The sequence below is a fragment of the Manis pentadactyla genome, chromosome 3, assembly GCF_030020395.1.
Source record: "Manis pentadactyla isolate mManPen7 chromosome 3, mManPen7.hap1, whole genome shotgun sequence".
Classification (NCBI taxonomy): Eukaryota; Metazoa; Chordata; class Mammalia; order Pholidota; family Manidae; genus Manis; species Manis pentadactyla.
In genome coordinates, this window is record NC_080021.1 from 28,377,466 (window position 1) to 28,397,370 (window position 19,905).

The window sequence follows — 19,905 nt, forward strand, 5'->3', positions numbered from 1 at the left end:
TTTGCCTATGTTTTCTTCTGAAAGTTTTATGGTTTTCATGACTTACATTCAGGTATTTGATCCATTACTTTTGTGTATGGGGTTAGACAATAAAGTAGTTTCACTCTCTTACATGTAGCTATCCAGTTTTACCAACACCAGTTGTTGAAAAGGCTGTCATTTCTCCATTGTATATCCATGGCTACTTTATTGTATATTAACTGACCATATGTGCTTGGGTTTATATCTGGGCTCTCTAGTCTTTTCCATTGGTCTATAGGTCTGTTCTTGTGCCACTACAAAATTGTCTTGACTACGGTGGCTTTATAGTAGAGCTTGAAGTCGGGGAGAGTAATACCCCCATCTTTATTCTTCCTTCTTAGGATTGCTTTGGCTATTCGGGATAATTTGTGGTTCCATATGAATTTTAGAATGATCTGTTCTAGTTCTTTGAAGAATGCTGTTGGTATTTTGATAGGGATTGCACTGAATCTGTAGATTGCTTTAAGCAGGATAGCCATTTTGACAATATTAATTCTCCTGTCCATGAGCATTGGATAGATTTCCACTTGCTGGTGTCTTCTTTAATTTCTCTCATGAATGTCTTATAGTTTTCAGGGTATAGGTCTTTCACTTCCTTTGTTAGGTTTATTTGTAGGTATTTTATTCTTTTTAATGTAATTGTGAGTGGAATTGTTTTCCTGATTTCTCTTTCTGTTAGTTTTTTGTTTATTAATTTTGTATCCTGCAACTTTGCTGAATTCAGATATTATATCTAAGAGTTTTGGAGAGAATTCTTTAGGGTTTTTTAGGTACAATGTCATCTGCAAACACTGACAGTTTAACTTCTTCCTTGCCAATCTGGATGCCTTTTATTTCTTTGTGTTGTTTGATTGCCATGGTAGGAACACCAGAAGTATGTTGAATACAAGTGGGGAGAGTGGACATCCTTGTCTTGTTTCCGATCTTAAAGGAGAAGCTTTCATCACTGCTAAGTATGATGTTGGCTGTGGGTTTGTCATATATGGCCTTTATTATGTTGAGGTATTTGCCCTCTATACCCATTTTGTTGAGAGTTTTTATCATGAATGGATGTTGAATTTTGTTGAATGTGTTTTCAGCATCTATGGAGATGATCATGTGGTTTTGTTTTTCTTTTTGTTGATGTGGTGGATGATGTTGATGGATTTTCTACTATTGTACCATCTTGCATCCCTGGAATAAATCCTACTTGATCATAATGGATGATCTTATGGTGTAGTTTTGGATTCAGTTTGCTAATATTTTTTGAGTATTTTTGCATTTATGTTCATCAGGGATATTGGTCTGTAATTTTCTTTTTTTGTTTTGCCTTGCCTGGTCTTGGTATTAGAGTGATGTTGGCCTCATAGAATGAGCTTGGAAATACTCCCTCCTCTTCTAGTCTTTGAAAAATTTAAGGAGGATGGGTATTAGGCCCTCACTAAATGTTTGATAAAAATGATTGGTGAAGCCATCTAGTCGAGGAATTTTGTTCTTAGGTAGTTTTTTGATTACCAATTCAATTTTATTGGTGGTAATTGGTCTGTTTAGATTTTCTGTTTCTTCCTGGGTCATTCTTGGAAGGGTGTATTATTCTAGAAAGTTGTCCATTTCTTCTAGGTTATCCAGTTTGTTAGCATATAAATTTTCATAGTATTCTCTAATAATTCTTTGTATTTCTGTGCTGTCTGTAGTGGTTTTTCCTTTCTCATTTCTGATTCTGTTTATGTGTGTAGACTCCATTTTTTTTCTTGACAAGTCTGGCTAGGGGTTTATCTATTTTGTTTATTTTCTCAAAGAACCAGCTCCTGCTTTCATTGATTCTTTCTATTGTTTTATTCTTCTCATTTTATTTATTTGTGATCTAATTTTTATTATATCTGTCCTACTGACTTTGGGCCTTATTCGTTCTTCTTTCTCTAGTTTCATTAATTGTGAGTTTATACTGTTCATATAGGATTGTTCTTCTTTCCTGAGATAGACCTGTATTGCAATATACTTCCCTCTTAGCATGGCCTTCATTGTGTCCCACAGATTTTTCGGTGTTGAATTATTGTTGTCATTTTTCTCTATTTATTGCTTGATCTCTCATTTTATTTGGTCATTGATCCATTGATTATTTAGGAGCATGCTGTTAAGCCTCCATGTGTTTGTGGGCTTTTTTGTTTTCTTTGTGTAATTTATTTATAGTTTCCTACCTTTGTGGTCTGAGAAGTTGGTTGGTACAATTTTAATCTTCTTGAATTTACAGAGGCACTTTTTGAAGCTTAGTATAAAATCTATTCTTGAAAATGTTCCATGTGCACTTGAGAAGAATGTGTGTCCTGCTGCTTTTGGTGGTTTTCTGTAGATGTCTGTTAGGTCCATCTGTTCTAATGTGTTGTTCAGTTCCTCTGTCTGGTTACTTACTTTCTGTCTGGTTGATCTGTTCTTTGGAGCGAGTGGTATGTTGAAGTCTCCTAAAATGAATGCATTTTATTTCCCCTTTAATTCTGTATTTTTTTCACATATGTAGGTGATCCTGTGTTGGGTGCATAGATATTTATAATGGTTATGTCCTCTTGTTGGACTGACCTTTTTATCATTATGTAATGTTCTTCTTTGTCTATTGTTATTTTCTTTGTTTTGAAGTCTATTTTGTCTGATACAAGTACTGCAACTCCTGTTTTTTTCTCCCTATTAGTAGCATAAAACATCTTTTCCATCCTTTCTCTTTTAGTCTGTGTATGTCTTTGGGATTTAAGTGAGTCTCTTGTAGGCAGCATATAGACGGGTTGCATGTTTTTATCCAGTCAGTGACTCTATGTCTTTTGATTGGTGCATTAAGACCATCACGCCACATTTACAGTGATTAATGATAAGATGTACTTATTGTCATTGGAGGCTTTAGATTCATGGTTATCAAAAGTTTAAGGGTCACCTCATTATCTAACAGTCTAATTTAACTCACTTAGTGTGCTGTTAGAAACATAAAAGTTCTTTTTTTTCTTCTCCATTCTTTATATATTAGGCATCATATTCTTTACTCTTTGTCTATCCCTTGACTGACTCTGGGGACAGTTGAATTGATTTTGCATCTGTTTAGTAATTATTGTTCTACTTTCTCTACTGTGGTTTTATTTCCTCTGATCACAACTATTTCTCCTTGAGAACACTTCCATCTATAGCAGTCCCTCCAATATACACTGTTGAGATGTTTTATGGGAAGTAAATTCTCTCAGCTTTTGTTTATCTGGATATTGTGTAATCCCTCCTTCAAATTTAAATGATAATCTTGCTGGATAGAGTATTCTAGGTTCGAGGCCCCTCTGCTTCATTGCATTAAATATATCATGCCATTCTCTTCTGTCCTGTAAGGTTCCTGTTGAGAAGTCTGATGATAGCCTAATGGGCTTTCCTTTGTATGTGATCTTTTTTCTCTCTCTAGCTGATTTTAATAGTCTAGCTTTATCCTTGATCTTTGCCATTTTAATTGTTATATGCCTTGGTATTGTCTTCCTTGGGTCCCAGTTTTGGGTGATCTGTGCATGTCCATGGTCTAAGAGACTATCTCCTTCCCCATATTGGGGAAGTTTTCAGCAATTACCCCCTCAAAGTCACTTTCTATCCCTTTTTCTTTCTCTTCTTCTTCTTTTACCCCTACAATGCAAATATCATTCCGTTTGCATTCATCACACAGTTGTCTCAATATTCTTGCATTCCTAGAGATCCTTTTATCTCTCACTGCCTCATCTTCTTTGTATTCATCTTGTCTAATTTCTATTTCATTTACCATCTCCTCTACTAAATGTAATCTGCTTTTAAATCCCTCCATTGTATGTTTTATTTCAGATACTCTTTTCTTCAGCATTTGTATCTTTCCTGAATTCCTCCCTGATTTCTTGAATATTTTTCTGTACTTCCATGAACATGTTTATGATTTTTATTTTGAAATCTCTTTCAGGAAGATTGATGAGTTCAGTTTCACTTGGTCATTTTTCTGTTTTTTTTTTTTTGTGAGATTTTGGGTTGAACCAGGTTCCTTTGACATTTCATATTTGTATATGGTGCCCTCTAGTGCCCAGAAGCTCTACTCTCTGGAGTTGCTCAGCCCCTAGAGCACTGTTGGGGGTCGCAGGGGAGCAGAACTGGTGCCTAGGGGGAGGAAAGTGCTGTTTCCTGTTTCCCAGTTGCTGTGTCTGTCTCCCCTGCCAGAACCATTGGGCCAAGCACACAGGTGTAAGCCTCTATGCTTTGTGTTTGTAGCTGCTATAGACAGGGCCTCCTTCTGGCTGGTCTGATGCCATGGCAGAGGTTTCCCATTTGCAATCAGGTGCCAGCGGAAGGAAGGTGAATCAGGCTGCTATCAGGGTGGGGGACCTTGGAGCTGCATAACCTGCCAGAGTTATGGAGCTCCTGAGCTCCTGAAAGTTCCCAACCTGCTGGGCTGAGTGTGCATAGACAATTTTGTCCACCTGTCCTTTCTTGTGAACAGGAACCTCTGTGCAATCCTTGCCCTTTTAGAAGCCCTCCCTCTGTTTGGAACCCTCTCAGACTGCCTAACTTTTATCCCAGAGAAGCTGTATGTGGACCCATTTTCCACAAGTGGCTGGAATCTCAGTCTCTCCAAGTATTCTGCCTGTCTTAGCTTTCCAACCCCACTAATCTCCAGAGTACAATGCAATGTGTTTGTGCTCCCAGAGCAGATCTACAGTGCTGGGTGTTCAGCAGTCCTAAGCCATCACTCCCTCCCTCCCTGTTCCATTTATCTTCCTCCCACTTGTGAGCTGTGGTGGGAGAAGTGCTTGGGTCCCACTGGATCATGGCTTTGGTACCTTACCCTGTTCTATGAGGTCTTTTCTTTTTTGCAGGTGTATGCAGTCTGGCACAACCTTCTTTCCTGTTGCTCTTTCAGGATTAGTTTTATTAACTATATTTTCATATTATATGTGGTTTTGGGAGGAGGCTTCTCTCTTACCTCTTATGCCACCATGTTTAATCCATGAGGCTCCCTTAATTTTTAAATGTCTTTTGAACAGCCATCACAGATTTATTTTCTCCTAAGCTCATTAATCTTACATTTATGGTCTAAAAATGTATTTTTTATCAGAAAAGAAATTAAAAAGATGAGGTTGGAAATACAGAAAATTAATCACCTGAGAGAGGTCAAATAACTGAATTGTGGACAAGTTCAAACGAAAAATTACAGAAAAGTAAAAAACCATATCCTCCCAGAAACCATCTAAGAGTGAGGAGAAAGAAGAGCATTGAATAAACTTAGGACACAATGGAAAATCAGTGAGCAAATCAATAACTGTAGAAGAGGTCTTACTAAAATAGACAATATTAAAAAAAATGCAAATAGCATAGTTATAGAAACTTAAATTCGGAAGACATTGTGTGAGTTCAAATCACAACCTGTCATGTGACAATGTTATGATCTGGACAATTATTCTTAAATTACCCTTTCTTTCCACATGTATTTCCTTGACTGAAAATTGGGTAAAGTTCAGGACTACCTCACTGGACTGTTGAGAGGATTAAATGAATTATTACATACAGAATTCTTAAAATAAATAGACATAAACCTTAATACTTGGTATTTCTCTTCTTTATACATGTACAAGTAAACAATAAATGAAGAATTTACCTTGAATATTTCCAATGGACTGCAACATCAGTGAATCTAAATTCTGTGATATGTTTAAGAGGATCTTCTTGACTAAGTAGTCATCTGAATCGACTAGATGTTGTGGTCTTCTTTGTTCAACTTTTTGGAATTTCCTAGCAAGACTGCACATCAAATGTTTTCTGTAAATAATCATATTAAATAATTCACATTTTGTACAGATTTACTGAGTGAAATTTTGATGTCCAAAACATGATTTTTGTGTGATAACGTGGTTCTGTAATGTGCATTAAAAAGACAGCTAGCACAAAAACATTGTACTTAGTAATTTTGAAGGCTCTTTAGTAAAATTTATATAGAAAGCCAGTATCATTATACCTTTCATAGTTGCTATGTCTTGAATCTAATGTTAAAGTAGGTTGGGATTGTAGACTACTACTTCTTTGATATTTATTGATACTTTTGTGAATAATTATATAAATATTAAATGTTATGTTGCCTTAACTATTATGCTTTGTATCTATTCTGAGCATATATATATACATATATATATGTATTGACAATATTATTGTCAAAAAATATATTTTTGCTCAATGTAAGTGGAGTTGCTTTTCATTTATCAGTTTAAAATTTTCTTTACATTGTACTCTGCCTATAATTATTTTTCTTCATCTTGTCCCTCCATGTACAATGTGGTTTTTCCCCCATCTTCTTTTCAATTTTTCTCTTTAATCTATGTATAATTTTTAATCCTTATAAAATAATTTTATATAGTTTAATTATGAAAGTGAAATCCAAAGAATGTAAATGACTTTCCAAAGCATATAATATTGTCCACAGCAGGAGTGGGTGAAAGCCAGTGATTAATCCAAAGGAAATCACATAAACATTTTCAAATTGTAAAATGTATTATATTTAGAATTTACTATATTAATACAAATTGACCTATAGATCTACAAGGAACATGAATAAATTAGTTTACCAGTTTGATAGTGCTTCAATATAAAAGTGCCAGAACATGTATGGAACAAGTTATAATGTATTAATTAAACTAACCTATTTATATTTCTATTTATTTTCTGAATCATAGGATAGTTATAAAGCTATTATGACTTTATATTTAAGAACTTTAATAAACATTTATTGATTAGCACTTGTGCAACTTGCACAGCAATGAGCATTGGATATTTAAAAAGATAAATAATACATGACAGTTGTTCTTGACTCTATAGTTCTATCCAATAAAACAACTTACATATAATAATCTTGCAGCACATGAAAATGTTAACTTGGGGAAAATATGGAAATATAAGATACATGAACCATATAAACAATTTTTTATGTAAACTCTGAGAAGACAGCATTATGAGTTGCTCTCTGTAAAGTAATTACGTTCAGAATTCCTATTTCCTTTCCTACTTTCATACTTTGCCCTTGCCACTTCTCCTCCTTACTCCTTGTTTCATAATTCCAACATCACATTTAACAAATGTAATAAACTTAAAGGAGTATAATTCTACTTAGTAATCTATCTTTTGTAGGATTGTTGCAATATATTTTATTTTTACATACATTATAAGTCATAATTTAAGGAAGTTATGAGAAGAAAGGGAACATGGTCTTTCAGAAAGAGGCACTCATTAACTAGTTATAACTAATTTTCATTCCTTTATGTAGATTCCAGTTCCCAACTTCTTGTCATTTATCTTCTGCCTAAGGGACACCCTTTTGCATATAGTGCAGGTTTGCAGAAGATGATTCCTCTAAACTTTCACTTATCTGAAAAATGCCTTAAATTCACACTTAAAAAAATATTTCTGCTCAATGTAAGTGGAGTTGCTTTTCATTTATCAGTTTAAAATTTTTTTACATTGTACTCTGCCTATAATTATTTTTCTTCATTTTGTTCCTCCATGTACAATGTGGTTTTTCCCCCATATTCTTTTCAATTTTTCTCTTTAATCTAATTTCAGCATCTTGATGTTGATTTACTTAGCTGTGGTTCTTTTTGCTTATTCTACTTTCTTGGAGGTGTAAGTCCATGCTTCATATAAAATACTGGAAGTCTGTGCCACTATTTCATCTATGTTTTTTATTGTATAGTTGCCATTATTTCTTCCAGAACTCTAATTACACCTGCTTTAAATCATTTGACATTGGCCTAAAAGATCCCCAAATTTCTGATCATATTAGTTTACCTTTTTCTCCTCTATGATCTTCAAAGTTAGATAATTTATATTGATGTCTTCAGGTTCGCTAATATTTTTCATAGTCTCCAATATGATCTAATGTCCATTGAGAAGGTTGTAGAATTTTGCTTTGATTCTTTTTTTGGTTTTCATTTCTCTGATATTTGAGATTCTCTATTTACTTACTAATGTATTATTACATGTACATATTATTACATGTGATATATTACATATATCACTATTATGATATGGTAAACCTTTAAGTAATAGATTTAAAAGCTTTCAAAATAGGTGCTCAGATTCATTCTTTCAAAGTCCAATATTGTGCTCAACTCGGGTTAAGTTTCTTTCTCTCCTGTGTTTCCTCTTCATTTTCATCCCTCTCCTCCTTCTTTCCCTCTTAATCCTTCACCTCTTCTCCTTCTTCAACTATGGATCACATTTTTCTGCTTACTTGAATTCCCAATTTATTTTGATTGATTGTTGGACATTGGTAATAATCTGTTTTAGAAACTTTTGACTCTGTCATCTTTCTCAAAGAGTACTGATGCTTGGTTAAGAAGAGATATGAATTATTTTCTTATCACCTTAATTTGGGTTGTTTTGATTTTATATTTTGTGAATGGGGATCCGTGGAAAGCTCTGTTTGCTGGGCCCTATAACTCATCAGTACTCAACCTCCAAATGTTATCTCCCATGGACCTTGTCAAAGTTTGCCTTTAATCTTTATTGGCATACTAGTAGACTAGTTGATACTAGTCTAGGGTATGGGGTTATACTCCCAGGGCTCCTGGTGTCTCAGATGCTAGAGGTGTTAACAGTAGGTTGATTAGATCTTGCTACTCTAGAAAGACCAATGATGATCCACTACACTGTCCTTCCTGGATACTGCTCACTTTCTACTTTCTCTGTTCCAGCAATAAAATACAGAAAAGTGTTATTTGGACATCTTTGGAGAGTCTTGCTCTGTACATCTATAGCATTGCCTGCAGCCATCAGTTTATCAATTTATAGTGAATATGCACATGGACTCCTGGGAAACCCTCTCTGCACAATGCTATCTTCTCCATGCTCCATTTCACAAATTCCAGTAATTTTGTTTGCCCTAAACTCTGAAATTTGCCTCGTTACAGACTCTGTAGAAACTCTAATCCTTCATACCATGCTGGGAAATTGTTCCCAACAGAGTTGGTAGAGCTGTAGGTCTGAAGGCGCAGAAAGAGAAAACAACTGTTCTTGGAATATAGGGAGCTTACTGTTGTGGAAACAGAGCTTTTTCCAAGAAGTTGTAAATATAAAAAGCTGCTACTACCAGTAGCCAGCTGTAGAGTGTGTAAGGGCAAGGACTACAGTGACCTCTCTCTTCTCTTGAAATTTAATTTCCTGTTGTGTCTCACATTTGGCCAAATTCAAGTGGAAGTAGGAGAACTAGAAGGCAAGGGGTGGAAATGCAGTGTATGGCCAGCCTCTCAAGACAAAATGCAGAACAGAGAATGGGGTACAGATATTTGATTAGGAGAAAGGAATAATTAACATTTAGACATTTCTGAATTTAGGACAGCAAATCATTCTAAGTTTATGATGGGAATACATTTATTCACATATTTATGTAATCAGCAGGGCACTGTGAAAATCTAGTTTATTATCTTGAACTATAACACTGTACAGATATGAAAATGGTTTAATATTATTGAGAGGAATATAAAGTGATGTTTCTATAGATTTTACAAATATTACAGAGTTTAAAAAAAGTTTAAAGATGCTAATGAAGTAAGACTGATTCAAAGCCATATAGACATAACTGGCATAATTTCTAGGAGATTAACTAATAGTCACCTTTTTCCAATTTCATAGGAGCTACACATGCACTATTGCTAAACATGACAATAATTCTGTAAACTAGGTGTTATTATCATTATTAATTTTCAGGATAAGACACTGGGTCTCAGAAAGATGAACTAAATTTCCCAGGATTACACAGATAGAAAGTGATAAAGGCCAGCTCTATGTAAATCCAGTTTACTTTCTTAACTATACAAACTAATGAATGTGAAAAGCCATAAAGTAGTGACTTCATTTATGTAAGAGTAGATGAAATTTCACTTAGAGAGGAAAAGAATAATGTAAACTAAAAGTCAATATGAAAATTTATTCAGAAGACTTATGAAACAGTCTAGAAAGAATGTAGCTTTATGAAATATTTAGATTATTCAAGGGCACTGGAATTGTGCCAAAATGCTTTAAGTTTAGAGCACATATGATTCATAGCATATGATAAATTATAATTAAAACTTATTTTAGTGCCTAAAGGTCAGAAGAAAATTAAGGTATTAGAAACAGAAAAATATGATGAAAAGCACTATATTATTGTACAATTAAAATAAAAAGCTTTCTTTTAGTCCAGGGAAAAATATAATTCATATAGCATTAGAGGAAGAATGTGACATCTGTGGTCAACATCTGATAAAACCCACAATTTCTGTAAGCTTAAGTTTACATACTAATATATCTTAACTTCATATCTTTTTGACTATAATGCTTGATAACTAAATGTTATCCTTGTTCTCCAATATTTCTTTTATGTTATAATCAGATCAATTTATAATTAATTTATATTACAACTTTATTGGAATTTTTTTCTTGACCTTATCTTTATAAAATCCTGATGAGCTGTTTATAAACCCATTAGTGATATTATAGAAATAAATCAGTTTTAATAATTTTCAGATGAAATATTATTTTATATTAGTAATTCTATGCTTTTGAAAATGCATTAGAGAATCATGTATTAAAGTTAGAAAGCAACAAGAGACCACTGATTTACTCCCCTTGACATTGCAGGCTAATGTTTAATGGAATCTGATAATATTTGTCTAAGATAGTGTCGTTTGCTAGATTGATAGGCCTTCTTCCATTGCTTGATTAGTTCCACTTTCAAGAAGCATATTCTGCCCCTAAGTGTTCTTTCATCACTGACTCATTTATCACACTTTTCTTCTTGATGTTTTCACTTTAGAATCTTTCAAATAACAATGGAAATATTTTGGCTATTCTGCAAGTCTGGTGTTTCCATTATTATGGAAAAAGGTTAATATCCTAGGTAGTCCCAGACTAAACAGATAAATCAACACATTGATGTTACAGTATGAAAGGATCCAATGAACTCAGGAAAGCAAAATTATGTATTTCTTTTTCACCATCAAAAAGCAAAGGAATGGATGTTTTGGATATACAGAATGGTCTGAACTGCAGTTTGAAATCTAAAGGCAGTCTACAACATGACGATGGAGCAGTATGATTGATATACTTTAGAAAATTTGGCTTGGACAATCTCATATTTTATCTTAGACCTAATATATATATATGTATACATTTATTTCTTAAATTATCCAAACTAGAGTAAAAATGAAATGTCAAATAACAAGTTTAACTCAATGAAAAATCAACTCCAGTTTGAATATTTATTTTCCCCATTCAGTATATTTTACATAGCTTTTCAAGGACTCCTATTATAGTGCTTATCATACATGTTTATAAATTGTTTATGATTAGATTTTAAAGCATAAAGTTTGAAACACTGTCACAAAATTTTCATAAAAAATTAATGCCCAGAATAAGTGTTTAGTACCCAGTCCATGCTCGATGAATTATATTGCCTTGAACTATTGACTTCATTGCAAATTGTTTTTGCCTGAATAATTATTTCAGTTGATTATTGTAATTTAGTGCAGACACAGGTTTTTAGAATGAAAAATTTTGTTGGTTGAAAAAGATGCTGGGAGGATGCTTGTGTTATAGAGAATAAGGAAGTACAATTGATAAGAAATAAAGATAAAGCAAGACAGGGCATTTTCTACTTCTGGCTCTGGTAGTCTGTATTAGACCAATCTCCCTATCAAAAACAATTATAAAAAATAGATAAAACCAAAAACAAATAAAGCAAAAAAAAGAGAAGTACTAGTTGCTAGAACTAAATTACAATAAACATTGGAGCAAATTTTTCAGCTAAAAGAAAATAAACCTAGACAAAAGGACTTAAATGATGAAAAGAATAAACATATAGGTGAAGTTAAATAAGTGTTATGTGATTAAGACAATAATAGTGTTTATTGGTTGTTTATAATAAATTTATAATTGAAGTCTACAAACAATAACACAAAGAGCAGGGGATGAGGATGGAGTTATAATTCTCTAGTGTCCTTACTTTGTTCAGGAAGTGGTAAGAGTAGTAATTTTTAATTTACTCTAATAATCAAGATGTACATTTTACTCTCTAGGGTTACCACTAGCAGAGTATGAAACTAACAATAAAGAAAAAATTCAATTAAAATGTCCACTTGATTAATATAAAACAAGGCAAAAAGGGCAAGTAGAAAGGAACAAATAACAGATGGAACAAACAGAAAACACATATGTAAATAATTATAGTAAGTTTAAATAGATTAAATACTGCAATTTAAAAGTAAGGACTGTCACATGGGCCAAAAAAACCAAAATGCTACTTGTAAGAAATCCACCCTGACTACAATATTTTAATAATTATATAGAGAAACACTAACTTAATAACTGAATGCATCTATACTAATATCACATAAAATAGCCTTTATGGCATGACCACTGATGGATCTAAATTAAATCATGTCATAATGGAATAGAAGTAAGTTCACCGGGACCATACAACAATTTTACCTGTATTTATCTAATAATTTACTATTCAAAAGTATGATACAAAAACTAAAATAGAAGGGACAAATGCACATCATGGAGATTTTTAATAGCTACTTAGTAGCAGATTAAGAAAACATAAAAAGAACTATTAGTAAGAGTAATAAATATTTCATCAACACAATTCAAAAATGTGACCCAACTGACAAACATTCACCCAGCAAATGAAGAATACTCATTCTTTACAAATCTACAGGGGAAGTTTACCAATATCAGGTTACATTTTCTCCCTTAAGAGAGGCAGATACCTCAGTGTTAACATCTGTGTGAATTCTGAAATAAAAATTGCCTTCCTACTCTGAGAAGGATAAAATAATTTAGTGTGCTTTTATTGATAACAACCTGAACTGGAGCTATGGAATTATATTTCATAGACATCCATTTGCTAGCATATTTGATGCACTTGAACAATAGGCATTTTTCATTCTCTGACACATTGGTAATGGGATTTTTAAGCATGTTTATCTAAATCTGTACGTCCTAATTCAAAGACAATGGGATAGTTAAATTCAATGAGACAGTAATGGAACTTCATAGCTAACAGTAATAATTTCAGTAGTAAATAAGTGGAAGAGGGAAAGAGGATACAGGAGCTAGCATGTAATATTCACTCGGCTTAAAATACTGTTCAAAGAGATTTGCAGTTGTTAACTTGTTGAATCTTTAAAATAAGTACTCTTATTATCCCATTTTGTAGATGAAGAAGCTGAGATTCCTACATAATAAGATTAAATAATTTGTACAAAAGGAGTGCTAGATTGTAATCAGGATGTCTGCCTGCCTTCAGAATCTGCTTGTTATTGAAAAACTGTTATATCCAAGGAAACCATGAATTAGAATTTAAAGTTTACTTCAAGAGACAAATATAGACAAGAAAGCCTCCATTAATAAATTCATATTTTAGAGAATACATAATAAAATGCACTCATCTTTTAGAGAAATGAAACCAGGTGTAAATTTTAAAAAGAGCTTTTCAATGACTATTTCAAATGTCCTTATTGCTAGTGTTATTAATTAGGATAGAGATGACCCAAATCAAAACAATGTATCAATGGGTGCTAATCATATAATTTAAAATAAGATGTATACATAAAATATTTTATTATGGTTAAAAGCATTTTAATGATGTTTGTTACATCTATTGTTCTCTCTTGCTTTGTATAGAAAGCAGAAGTTTTTAATATGTCTCAATAAATTTGAAGGTATGTCATATATCATATAGTCCAGCACCCCCAGTAAAACGGTAAAAGAAAGTATATGTGGAAAAATAAAATGATAATCAGAGTTTTAGAGAAAACAGGAGAGAAAATTTCATAGAGAGATCCTTACTGTTTTTAATATCTTAAGCTTGCTGTTGAAGGACCGGAAATTTTGTCTCAGCAGAAATGAAGGAAAATAATTTTCATCTAAGGAAAACAGTATGTTAAAAAGAAATGAAGGTAGGATAGTTTAATACTTATTTCAAAATAAGAGTAAATTATGTAGCCAAAGCATGGGTTTCAATGCCACTGATGGGGGAATTTTTGAGAGATAATTCTAAAAACATAATTTGAATTGCGTGCCAATGACTTTATTTGGATTTTTCCAAGGGTCAACTCTGTTTTAAGAGGATGTCTCTAGTGATGATGTATAAAAATGATTGGGAACAGATATGACCAAAGATGAGGAAATGGATCCCCAGTACGCAGTTTCTGTAACAGAGATGGATGAATGTTTCTTGGGGAACAACTGGGGATTGTTCTTTGAATCAGTACTTGTGGAATGGCACAATGTTGGGCAGAGGGAGAAGTTGAGCTGTTATTCCATCCCAGTAAAGAGCCCTGCCAAACCCACAGAAACCATGGAGCAAGAATACCACTTTAGATTGCTCTGAGTTTGATAAATTATTTCAGGCTTTTATATACTAACATTGATCAAGTTATTGGCTGGCCTGGAAGATACCTGACTTTGGACTAAGCAGTTTCAACATAGGCAATCTCCACGGAGTACTGACAGCTGAGAGCAATCCCCCAGCTGCTTTCCAAGCAGCTGTGAGAATAGCCCTTTACCCCTGAATAGGGATCTGGCATTCCAGCATCCACCACAAAAGTGCATGACAAAACAAGCCCAAATGAGACTGTTTCAGGACCTGATGTCATCCTAGTCATAGATTAAACAAATGAGTAAATGAATAGGAGGTTGTGAAAATCACAGATTAGCTAAAGAGTTATGAGAAGAACACTATACATATTCTAGAAGTTTCAGAATGTCAACAATGTCAAAGCCTGTATGAAAAGATAAAAGCTAGACTGAAATGGGAGGCTCATGAATGAGAAGTGAAAGATCGGAGGCAATGAGTTCAAATGACTCTACTGAAAGGTTTATCAGGAAAAACAAATAGGTAACTATAATAATTACCAAGTATTTAGCTTGTATGCAAGGAATTTAACATGGTGCCTCACATATAGCAAGTTCTTCCACTGATTTTTTTAAAGTAACTTGAAAGCAAAAGACTTTAGGTTATAAATGACACATATAACATGAATTCAAGGTATATTACAAGTATATTCGACATAGGTTATTTCGGATTAAATAAGGATAGGAGGAAATACCGAGGTGATCGGCTACCTGGAAAATTTCTAATACTTAAATTTTGCAATCAGGTTTACAAGCATTGAATATTTGTATTTTAGTATCATTATTTTTGCATATATTATGGTGTTTCCATACATAGTGATTATAGTCTGAAAGGAAATTCTACAGATAATGAATGTATAGATATAAAATTAGAAATAAGAAATATCCTCATTCAAAAACAGTGGAAGTGCTATGTGAATAGACCATGACATAGAAAAATTTTGTGGTAAAGGGGAACAAATTCTAGTTATGACCTAAATGTGTTTATATATGTGTGTTTGTCTCTCCCACTAGACACTGAATTTATCAAAGAAAATAATGCTGTTGCCAATGGCTCCAAATGAATTTAATAAATAGTTTAAGAGAAAATACGTTAAAGAACGGATGTTCTGGACCTGAATAGACATTTTTCCAAACAACACATACAGATGGCAAACAGGCATATGAAAGTATGCTCAACATCACTACCCATCAGGGAAATGCAAATCAAAACCACAATGAAATATCACCTTGTTGTTAGGCAGCTGCGTCTGGGGAGGTCTCTGTACACTAGGTTAAACCTCAACCTGTACCCGGGAGGGTTCTTGACTCTGCTAGGGAAAGAATTCTAGAGCAGGTTGGACAAATGTAGGTAAGGAACGAATTCATTAAAGCAAGAATAGCAGGGAATGGCAGCAGAGAGCAAGAAAGAGCAGAGGGAGGAAAGGGAAGTGGACTGAACTCCTGCTGAGCATAAGGCATATCTCTTGCCACCTCCTAAAGCCAGGGTCACCTGGCATCTACTGTCCACTTGAAACATGGCATGGGAACTAATTCAGTACCATCTTAGAATTTGGGAGAGATATAGAGCACTGGATGGAGTGAGATTACGCTCTGGGAACTTCCCACAGGCAAAGCAAGGGGATTTTCAGGAGGCTCCTAAAGAGCATGATTGTACGGCTGCAGTCCTATCTGGGTCACCCAGGTGACGGGAACTTGCAGGCCCAAACCAGAGATATCAGTAACTCCTCCCTACTTCTCTGAAGTAGGACAGAGTGAAAACTTGTGATTAAGTCTAGAAAATAGAAGGAAATAGCAAAGTAAAGATTCTTACTACTGGAAGAATGCAGAGATAAAACACAGTAAGTTGAGAAGTAAGAAGTCTTAAGGCAAAAAGTACACACTTGAAGGAAGGGGAGTGTGGGCAACTTCAGAGATAAAGCACATTGAAGGGCTTAGGATTCTTTTCTAAAACTTTCAAGAATGGAGCAAAGGGAAGTGAGTGGTGGTGGGGCAATGTGTGTAGGCTTGACATGTGGTCTCATGATGTCTCTCTTTGATGAAAGACATTATGTCGCCATCCACAGTCAGGCCTCTAGATGATTCTATAAGGTAAACTTAACACAAATAATTTATTAATCCTGTTCTTCTCCAAGAGAGTAGTTATCCTAAAGCACTGGGAACATATCATTTAGGACTGTTCACCCTGCCTTAACATAGGTTGTTGGCTGTTTACTAAAGATTGTGGTATTTATATCTCAGTATTTTTAATTATAAGCAGGAAAAATTGATCATGATGCTTGCCCTATGTCCCTGCTCTGTGTCATCCTCACACCTGTCAGAATGGCTATTATCAAAAAGACAAGAAATAAGTGTTGGTGAGGAAGTGGAGAAAATGGAAGCTTTGTACACTGTTGCAAGAATGTAAAATGGTACAACCACTATATAAAACAGTATTGAACTTTCTCAAAATAGAAATACCATACAATTTAGCAAGCCTGCTACTGGGTATTTATCCAAAAGAAGTGAAATCAGAATCCCAAGGAGATACATGTACTCTTACGTTCTTTGCATTATTCATGATAGCCAATAAGTGGAAACAATTTGACTGTCCACTGAAGGGTAAATGGATAAATAATATGTTTTCATTTTACATATATGTGATATATATAACAGGAAGCAGCATTAAAAGGAAATCCTCTCATGTACTTCAGCATTGATGACTTTGACATTATGCTCAATGAAGTAAGCAAGTCACAGAAAAACAAATACTGCATGATTCTACTTATATGAAGTATCTAAAATAGTCAAATTCATAGAAGCAGGAAGTAGAATGGTGGTTTCCAGGGATATGGGAAAATTAGGAGTTATTGTTCAATGGGTATAGTTATTAATATTGTGAACTTCAAAATTAGTAAGAGGATAGACTTCATATCACAGGCTGTTTACCACAAGAAAAAAGGCTACTTGCTACTATTAAGTTCATTCACAAGTCTTTATCACACAAGTGTTGTATGTCAATAAAATTGTGAATTCTTCACAATAAGGTCATCTCAACATAATTGGGCACAAAATGCAACTACAGTAGATACACAAGTGTGAAAAAAAGTAAAAAGTACACAGATGTGAATGTTGGCCTGCCAAGTAACTTGATTGGCACAAAAGAAAACAAATTTAAATTATCATTAAAAATCTGGTACAAATAGCCATTGTATTGTTCTGTACTGTGTAAGAAAGGTAAAATATGAACATGAAAGAAAAAAGAGAAAACATTAAAAAATCTATATTGTTAACCAGTTTCTTGTTGAAAGTGTGACCCAACTGTAAATTTTAGTTATTTTTCAAGTATAAATTGACTGTTTTATTTTAAGTGCAAAGTTAAGGTGTAAAAAATACAACATAAAGTGCCGAGAAACTGTTAAAGACTGAACCTATGGTAAGTGGCAATGCCAGTTTTTGAGACCAGTTTTCCATTAACACATACTGAATTATCTAGATTCAGTTTTGCTTCCATGTGCCCCCACAGCAAATTGTGCTTATCCCAATCACAGCATTTATCATAACATTATAATTATATATATATATATATATATATATATATATATATATATATATATAACAATCTATGTTTCCCTGATTGACTCATTTTGTAGTTTGTCAGTTCCATGAAGAGAGGCTAGGATAATGTCCTTTTAATCATGTTATCCCTGAGGCATGTGTGATGAATACTTGAAGAAATATGAAAGAAACATTATCAAAGGAAATGAGAGAAAAAGAGATGAAGCCTCACATGTACTATAAAGAACAAATAGGAGTTGTGAATTTACGAGTGCAATGAACTATAAAGCATAGGCAAAGTTTCATTTTGAAATGTGTATGGTATGTTAAAGGAAAATATGGATTACAAATGAATAACCAGAAACCTAAGCAATTGTATCCTAAAAGAGAAGCAAGAAAGGTAAGGCATCCTTTAAAAAATTATGTGAAGGGTATGGAGAGGAAATTCATAAAGGAATAATTATGAATGAATAAGAAGCATATAATAAGATATATTTGATTGCAAGAGTAATTAGAGAAATGCAAAATAAAATAATAAGATAATTTTTGCTTTGCAAAAAATCCAATGTTTCTAAAATCGGGATTGGAGTTGGAAAACATTTCATGACCTGATGACTGCAGCAGAAAATTTCACATTTACTGAGAATAATTATTAGGTATTTAATATTAAAATCCAGCACTCACCTTTCTGGAATTTCATTTGAAGGATGTCTTTCACAAGCACAAGAGGATATACATCAAAGTTGCCCTTTACACATCTGAAAGCACAAAGAATGAAGCTATCAATAGGAAATATGTTAAATAAATTGTGGAACAGGCATGTCATATGTTAGATAGCTATGTATTCTTTAAAAAATAATGTAACAGAAATATACATGGGATCCAGAAGAGTATCAGTGATATTGTACAAGAATAAACATAAAGATTCAGAAAAATATGCACGGTATGACTGATTGACTCTATTTGTAAAATATATATATAATGCTCAGAAATAAGTATATATCTGCCTATGCTCAGAAATGGCTGATACTGTGATGTATAAATAAATGAGGGGAGATTTTACTTTTTTTTAAATAAAACTCTACTTCTGGTTTTTTGAGGGCTGAAAATTATTAACTTCCTATTAGAAAATGTACTTTATTATTATGAATAATGTGATGTTTAATCAAACTTGGCTGTAAAATAAAATGATGAACACAGATAAGAAAGCCTAAAAATAGGCATAAATCCTAATTTGCCTTGAGGAAAAAAAAAGGAAAGGAACTGAAATGCATGAATCAGCAGGCCCTTGAAGAATTAGTGGACAAAGCTGAGCATGTTATTTTAGGACATATGTCCTTTTCTAAAATCATCAGGGTTATGGGGCTTGAGAATATATAAAACAGCACAAAGATCAGATTGTAGCTGAAGGGATTCATGCCTGCATTTAGTTATGAAGTTCAAATTGGAAGCTGTTCAGGCAGAAAACTAATAGAAATGGGTGATAGCTAATTAACCTAAGTCTTCAAAGTAATTGCTCTGCAAGAAGCAATTTAAAAGGGACCTTTCTTTTTTTTTATTTTTGAAAATCATAAAATGCCCTATTTGACTTGTGGTACATGAGCAAAAGTACATGTACACATACAAATATCAATATTTTTAAACATTTCTAACTTATCTAACTTCTTGGTAAGTTTTTAAAGGGCAAAAAAATCACAAGAACTCTGCTTCATAATCACATACTGAACATCCCAGGCTTAGGACTTTGCCATATCCAGATATAACTGGAGCAGATTCCTGCAGTAAATATGACTAGGGGGATAGGATTATACTGGTTAATTCAGCCTCAGGCCCCTGCCTCACCCCTAGATGCAGTAGAGTCAGTAGAGTCAGTTACTCTAAACCTATAGCTGTTTGGTAGAGAAGTACCCACCCCACGTGCCAGCAAAAGCAAGTTGCTCTTGTGAAAAG

At 33.6% G+C, this 19,905-nt stretch overlaps 1 protein-coding gene across 5 annotated transcripts in view; it reads left to right on the forward strand.

Moving 5' to 3' along the window:
* CSMD3 (CUB and Sushi multiple domains 3) overlaps window positions 1-19,905 on the forward strand; it is a 1,218,504-nt gene that overhangs the window by 121,475 nt on the left and 1,077,124 nt on the right. The window lies entirely within an intron of this gene.